Source organism: Coregonus lavaretus (genome assembly GCF_964263955.1).
Source record: "Coregonus lavaretus genome assembly, contig: HAP1_SCAFFOLD_523, whole genome shotgun sequence".
Lineage (NCBI taxonomy): Eukaryota > Metazoa > Chordata > Actinopteri > Salmoniformes > Salmonidae > Coregonus > Coregonus lavaretus.
Genome location: NW_028159754.1, coordinates 186,998 through 192,997, shown reverse-complemented (window position 1 = coordinate 192,997; position 6,000 = coordinate 186,998). Strand labels below are relative to the sequence as shown.

Here is a 6,000-nt window from a genome sequence, read left to right as displayed (position 1 = left end):
TACTGGTTGTCGTTGGTCGTATTTAAAAGCTGTTGATACAATGTATTCACAATGACGAAAAGTACACATAACCCATCATTACGTGCATGTGCTTAGTCGATTTATGTTCATATTTAAAGTTAAATTCATTGGCCAACCGTTAAACATAAACACTAGTAAGCCTACTTTGGGAGAAGGATTAATTCAGTACGATACAGAATGATACAGTAACAGAAGTTTACAGTTTTGTCTGAAATTGATATAATCACCAGTGTTGCATGAATAGTTGCATCCTGACATTCCTTGTGACCCTTTACATAGCATACTGTACAATAGGAAAGTAATATGTTAAGTCCCAGTAATATATTACCTATAGGAAAGTCATAGGTTACGTCCCCAGTAATATATTGCTATATAGGTCTAATACCCAGTAAATATTTGATATATATATACATATATAGTTCCAGTTTATTAGCCTAATGACGCCCATACTTCATCATGATACAAGTGTTTCTGTAGTTAGTTTTCTACCCCCTTGTGGAGCATCCTGTCCTGTCCAGGCTGACTGTCACGGGTGGAAAATGGCCGCTCGGTGTGACTCTATTCACTGACACTGAAAACTCTGAAGTACAGAACAACTCTACAGTCTGAACTGGAACTATTTAAACAAACGCAACCTCAAGACGGGGGAAGTTTTTTTAATTGAGAATGTCTCGCTGGGTGCCTACGAAAAAGGAAAAGTACGGAGTCGGTAAGTGTGATAAACTTGCACGCTTTCTCTCTCTCTACTCTCGCTGGTTAGCTTGTCGTGGCTACTTTGCATCCGATTGCACAAGTTTGGGAAGAATGGTGATTAGACTATGAGCACTGGTACGCCGACATTCCCACAATATCCTCAAAGGCTTGACGTGATTTTTTTGCAACACATTTGCCTGAATTTAGGAATGCAAAACTTGCATAAAATGTTTTGCTATCAGCAACTGGTTTTGCCTACTAGTTTGCATAAAGGCAAAGCGAAGAATCCCTGCCTTTGTGAGCGGACTGCTGTGAACACTGGGAATTGGCAGAGGCGCGCCTAGTTTGCAACATTGTTTCCTGTGTAGTCAGGGCCTGCAAATCGTGCGATTTATACAACGCGTTTGTAACATTGGAACACTTGTTGTTACTTGGTTCAACATATGAGCAGAAGTTAATGAGGTACAGAATGGATTTGGTGTCTCAAATGTTTTCAACGTTTTGTGTTTCGTTTGGAATACTGGACGCTGCTCGTTCCCCGTCTCTGTCGTTTATGTGACTTATTCAACGTAGATCTGGCTACAGTAGAACTTAGGGCTATTGTTTTCTGTTTAGTTCAGTTTTCCAAATGGATCCATTTTACAGCGGGTGTTGAAGTTGAATAGCTACGTGTTGATTGACACATTAGCTCTTGGGCGGTATGACCGACGGTTTGGACGTCCTTCCTGTCCCGCCATCATGCCAGCAACTGCTTTAGGTTTTGGCCTGGCTGGTGTTTATTTTGTTATTTTATTTATTTCACCTTTATTTAACCAGGTAAGCCAGTTGAGAACAAGTTCTCATTTACAACTGCGACCTGGCCAAGATAAAGCAAAGCAGTGCAATAAAAACAACAACACAGAGTTACATATGGGGTAAAACACAACATAAAGTCCAAAATACAACAGAAAATATATATACAGTGTGTGCAAATGTAGCAAGTTATGGAGGTAAGGCAATAAATAGGCTATAGTGCAAAATAATTACAATTAGTATTAACACTGGAATGATAGATGTGCAAGAGATGATGTGCAAATAGAGATACTGGGGTGCAAATGAGCAAAATAAATAACAATATGGGGATGAGGTAGTTGGATGGGCTAATTTCAGATGGGCTGTGTACAGGTGCAGTGATCGGTAAGGTGCTCTGACAACTGATGCTTAAAGTTAGTATGGGGTAAAACAAAACATAAAGTCAAAAATACCACAGAAAATATATATATACAGTGTATGCGAATGTAGTAAGTTATGGAGGTAAGGCAATAAATAGGCCATAGTGCAAAATAATTACAATGTAGTATTAACACTGGAATGATAGATGTGCAGAAGATGTGCAAATAGAGATACTGGGGTGCAAATTAGCAAAATAAATAACAATATGGGGATGAGGTAGTTGGGTGGGCTAATTACAGATGGGCTGTGTACAGGTGCAGTGATCGGTAAGCTGCTCTGACAACTGATGCTTATCTCCAGCTTCAGAGATTTTTGCAGTTAGTTCCAGTCATTGGCAGCAGAGAACTGGAAGGAATGGCGGCCAAAGGAGGTGTTGGCTTTGGGGATGACCAGTGAGATATACCTGCTGGAGCGCATACTACGGGTGGGTGTTGCTATGGTGACCAATGAGCTAAGATAAGGCGGGGATTTGCCTAGCAGTGATTTATAGATGACCTGGAGCCAGTGGGTTTGGCGACGAATATGTAGTGAGGACCAGCCAACAAGAGCGTACAGGTCACAGTGGTGGGTAGTATATGGGGCTTTGGTGACAAAACAGATGGCACTGTGATAGACTACATCCAATTTGCTGAGTAGAGTGTTGGAGGCTATTTTGTAAATGACATCGCCGAAGTCAAGGATCGGTAGGATAGTCAGTTTAACGAGGGCATGTTTGGCAGCATGAGTGAAGGAGGCTTTGTTGTGAAATAGGAAGCCAATTCTAGATTTAACTTTTGATTGGAGATGCTCAATGTGAGTCTGGAAGGAGAGTTTACAGTCTAACCAGACACCTAGGTATTTGTAGTTGTCCATATACTCTAGGTCAGACCCGCCGAGAGTAGTGATTCTAGTCGGGCGGGCGGGTGGGTGCAAGCAGCGTTTGATTGAAGAGCATGCATTTAGTTTTACTAGTGTTTAAGAGCAGTTGGAGGCTACGGAAGGAGTGTTGTATGGCGTTGAAGCTCGTTTGGAGGTTTAACACAGTGTCCAATGAAGGGCCAGATGTTTACAAAATGGTGTCGTCTGGGTAGAGGTGGATCTGAGAGTCAACAGCAGCAAGAGCGACATCATTGATATACACAGAGAAAAGAGTCGGCCCGAGAATTGAACCCTGTGGCACCCCCATAGAGACTGCCATAGGTCCAGACAACAGGCCCTCCGATTTGACACATTGAACTCTATCTGAGAAGTAGTTGGTGAACCAGGCGAGGCAGTCATTTGAGAAACCAAGGCTATTTAGTCTGCCAATAAGAATGCAGTGGTTGACAGTCGAAAGCCTTGGCCAGGTCGATGAAGACGGCTGCACAGTACTGTCTATTATCGATCGCGGTTATAATATAATTTAGGACCTTGAGCGTGGCTGAGGTGCACCCATGACCAGCTCGGAAACCGGATTGCATAGCGGAGAAGGTACGGTTGGATTCGAAATGGTCGGTGATCTGTTTGTTAACTTGGCTTTCAAAAACTTTTGAAAGGCAGGGCAGGATGGATATAGGTCTGTAACAGTTTGGATCTAGAGGCTGCTAATTTTAGAAAGAAAGGGTCCAGATTGTCTAGCCCAGATGATTTCTATGGGTCCAGATTTTGCAGCTCTTTCAGAACATCAGCTGTCTGAATTTGTGTGAAGGAGAAGCGGTGGGGGGCATGGGCAAGTTGCAGCGGAGGGTGCAGAGCTGGTGGCCGGTGGTTCCAGCTGGTAGCCAGGTGGAAAGCATGGCCAGCCGTAGCAAAATGCTTGTTGAAATTCTCGATTATTGTAGATTTATCGGTGGTGATAGTGTTTCCTAGCCTCAGTGCAGTGGGCAGCTGGGAGGAAGTGGTCTTATTCTCCATGGACTTTACAGTGTCCCAAAACTTTTTGGAGTTAGTGCTACAGGATGCACATTTCTGTTTGAAACAGCTAGCCTTTGCTTTCCTAACTGCTTATGTATATTGGTTCCTAACTTCCCTGAAAAGTTGCATATCGCGGGGGCTATTCGATGCTAATGCAGTATGCCACAGGATGTTTTTGTGCTGGTCAAGGGCAGTCAAGTCTGAGGAGAACCAGGGGCTATATCTGTTCTTAGTTCTGAATTTTTTGAATGGGGCATGCTTATTTAAGATTGAGAGGAAAGCACTTTTAAAGAACAACCAGGCATCCTCTACTGACGGAATGAGATCGATATCCATCCAGGATACCTGGGCCAGGTCAATTAGGATGGCATGCTCACAAAAGTGTTATAGGGAGCGTTTGACAGTGATGAGGGGTGGTCGTTTGACCGCGGACCCGTTACGGACGCAGGCAATAAGGCAGTGATTGCTGAGATCCTGGTTGAAGACAGCGGAGGTGTATTTAGAGGGTAAGTTAGTCAGGATGATATCTATGAGGGTGCCCATGTTTACGGATTTAGGGTTGTACCTGGTAGGTTCCTTGATAATTTGTCTGAGATTGAGGGCATCTAGTTTGGATTGTAGGATGGCCGGGGTGTTAAGCATATCCCAGTTTAGGTCACCAAGCAGTACGAACTCTGAGAATAGATGGGGGGAAATCAATTCACATATGGTGTCCAGGGCACAGCTGGGGGCTGAGGGGGGTCTGTAGCAAGCGGCAACAGTGAGAGACTTATTTCTGGAAAGGTGGATTTTTAGAAGTAGGAGCTCAAACTGTTTGGGCACAGACCTGGATAGTATGATAGAGCTCTGCAGGCTATCTCTACAGTAGATTGTAACTCCACCCCCTTTGGCAGTTCTATCTAGACGGAAAAAGTTGTAGTTGTTGATGGACATTTCTGAATTTTTGGTGGCCTTCCTAAGCCAGGATTCAGACACTGCTAGAACATCAGGGTTGGCGGAGTGTGCAGTGAATAACTCAAACTTAGGAAGGAGGCTTCTGATGTTAACATGCAAAAAGCCAAGGCTTTTACGGTTACAGAAGTCAACAAATGATAGCGCCTGGGGAATAGGAGTGATACTGGGGGCTGCAGGGCCTGGGTTTGCCTCTACATCACCAGAGGAACAGAGGAGGACTAGAATAAGGATACGGCTAAAGGTCTTCTAGTGCGTTGGGTACAGAGAATAAAGGGGGCAGTTCTCCGGGCGTTGTAGAATAGATTCAGGGCATTCTGTACAGACAAGGATATGGAAGGATGTGAGTACAGTGGAGGTAAACCTAAGCGTTGGGTAACAATGAAAGAGAGAGCATCACTGGAGGCACCGATTGAGCTGGTCTCCGCGTGTATGGGGGGTGGAACAAAGGAGCTATTTGAGGCAGTTTGAGAATGACTTGGGGCTCTACAGTGAAATTGTATAATATGAACTAACTGGAACAGCAATAGGCAAGGCATATTGACATGGGAGAGAGGCATAAAGCAATCACAGGTGTTATTCGAGAGAGCTAAGACAACAACTGGTAATGGCTATGAAAGTTTGGGCTGAGGCTAAACAGATAAAACAGGACAGGGTACCGTGTAAAGGAACAGTCCAGCAGGCATCAGCTGTGCAGCTGAACGATCATAAGGTCCAGTGAACAGCAATGTGAGTCCGAGAGCAGTTCGAATTGGTGCTACAGCACAGGCGATCAGGAAGCACGGCTGTTGAATTGCGTGTGCTAGCGGGCCGGGGCTAGCAGATGGATCTTCGTCGTCGTCGCAACGGGAAGCCTGTTGAAACCACAGACGTTTACGTCGGCAGACCAGTCGTGATGGATCGGCGGGGCTCCGTGTCGACACTAGGAGGTCACGTCCGGTTGACAGAGAGGTAGATAGCCGGGAGATGGGCCTGACTCGAGGCTACCTCAAGGCTGATTAGCCAACCACAACAGCCATTCGGTTGCAGCTAGCTAGTTGCGATGATCCGGTGTTAAAGGTCCAGTGATGCAGTGATTCAGGCAGAAAATCCGATATGTTCTGGGTCGATAACGCGCTGTGCAGACTGGCCGATAATAGTCCAGGCTAGAGCTGGCTGGTAGGTAGTGCAGGCCATGGACAATGGTGAAAAAAAACCTGCTAACGGTGGCTAATAGCAAGTAGCTAGTTAGCTGGCTACTCCCGTCCGGTA

General features: G+C 45.0%; 1 long non-coding RNA gene across 1 annotated transcript in view; it reads left to right on the top strand.

Moving 5' to 3' along the window:
- The first annotated feature begins 542 nt into the window (after positions 1 to 542).
- Positions 543 to 6,000, top strand: part of LOC311122475 — a 66,563-nt gene continuing 61,105 nt past the window's right edge. Inside the window, exon 1 of the long non-coding RNA XR_014612450.1 lies at positions 543 to 730. This is a non-coding gene — a long non-coding RNA (uncharacterized lncRNA). The remainder of the gene's footprint in view (positions 731 to 6,000) is intronic.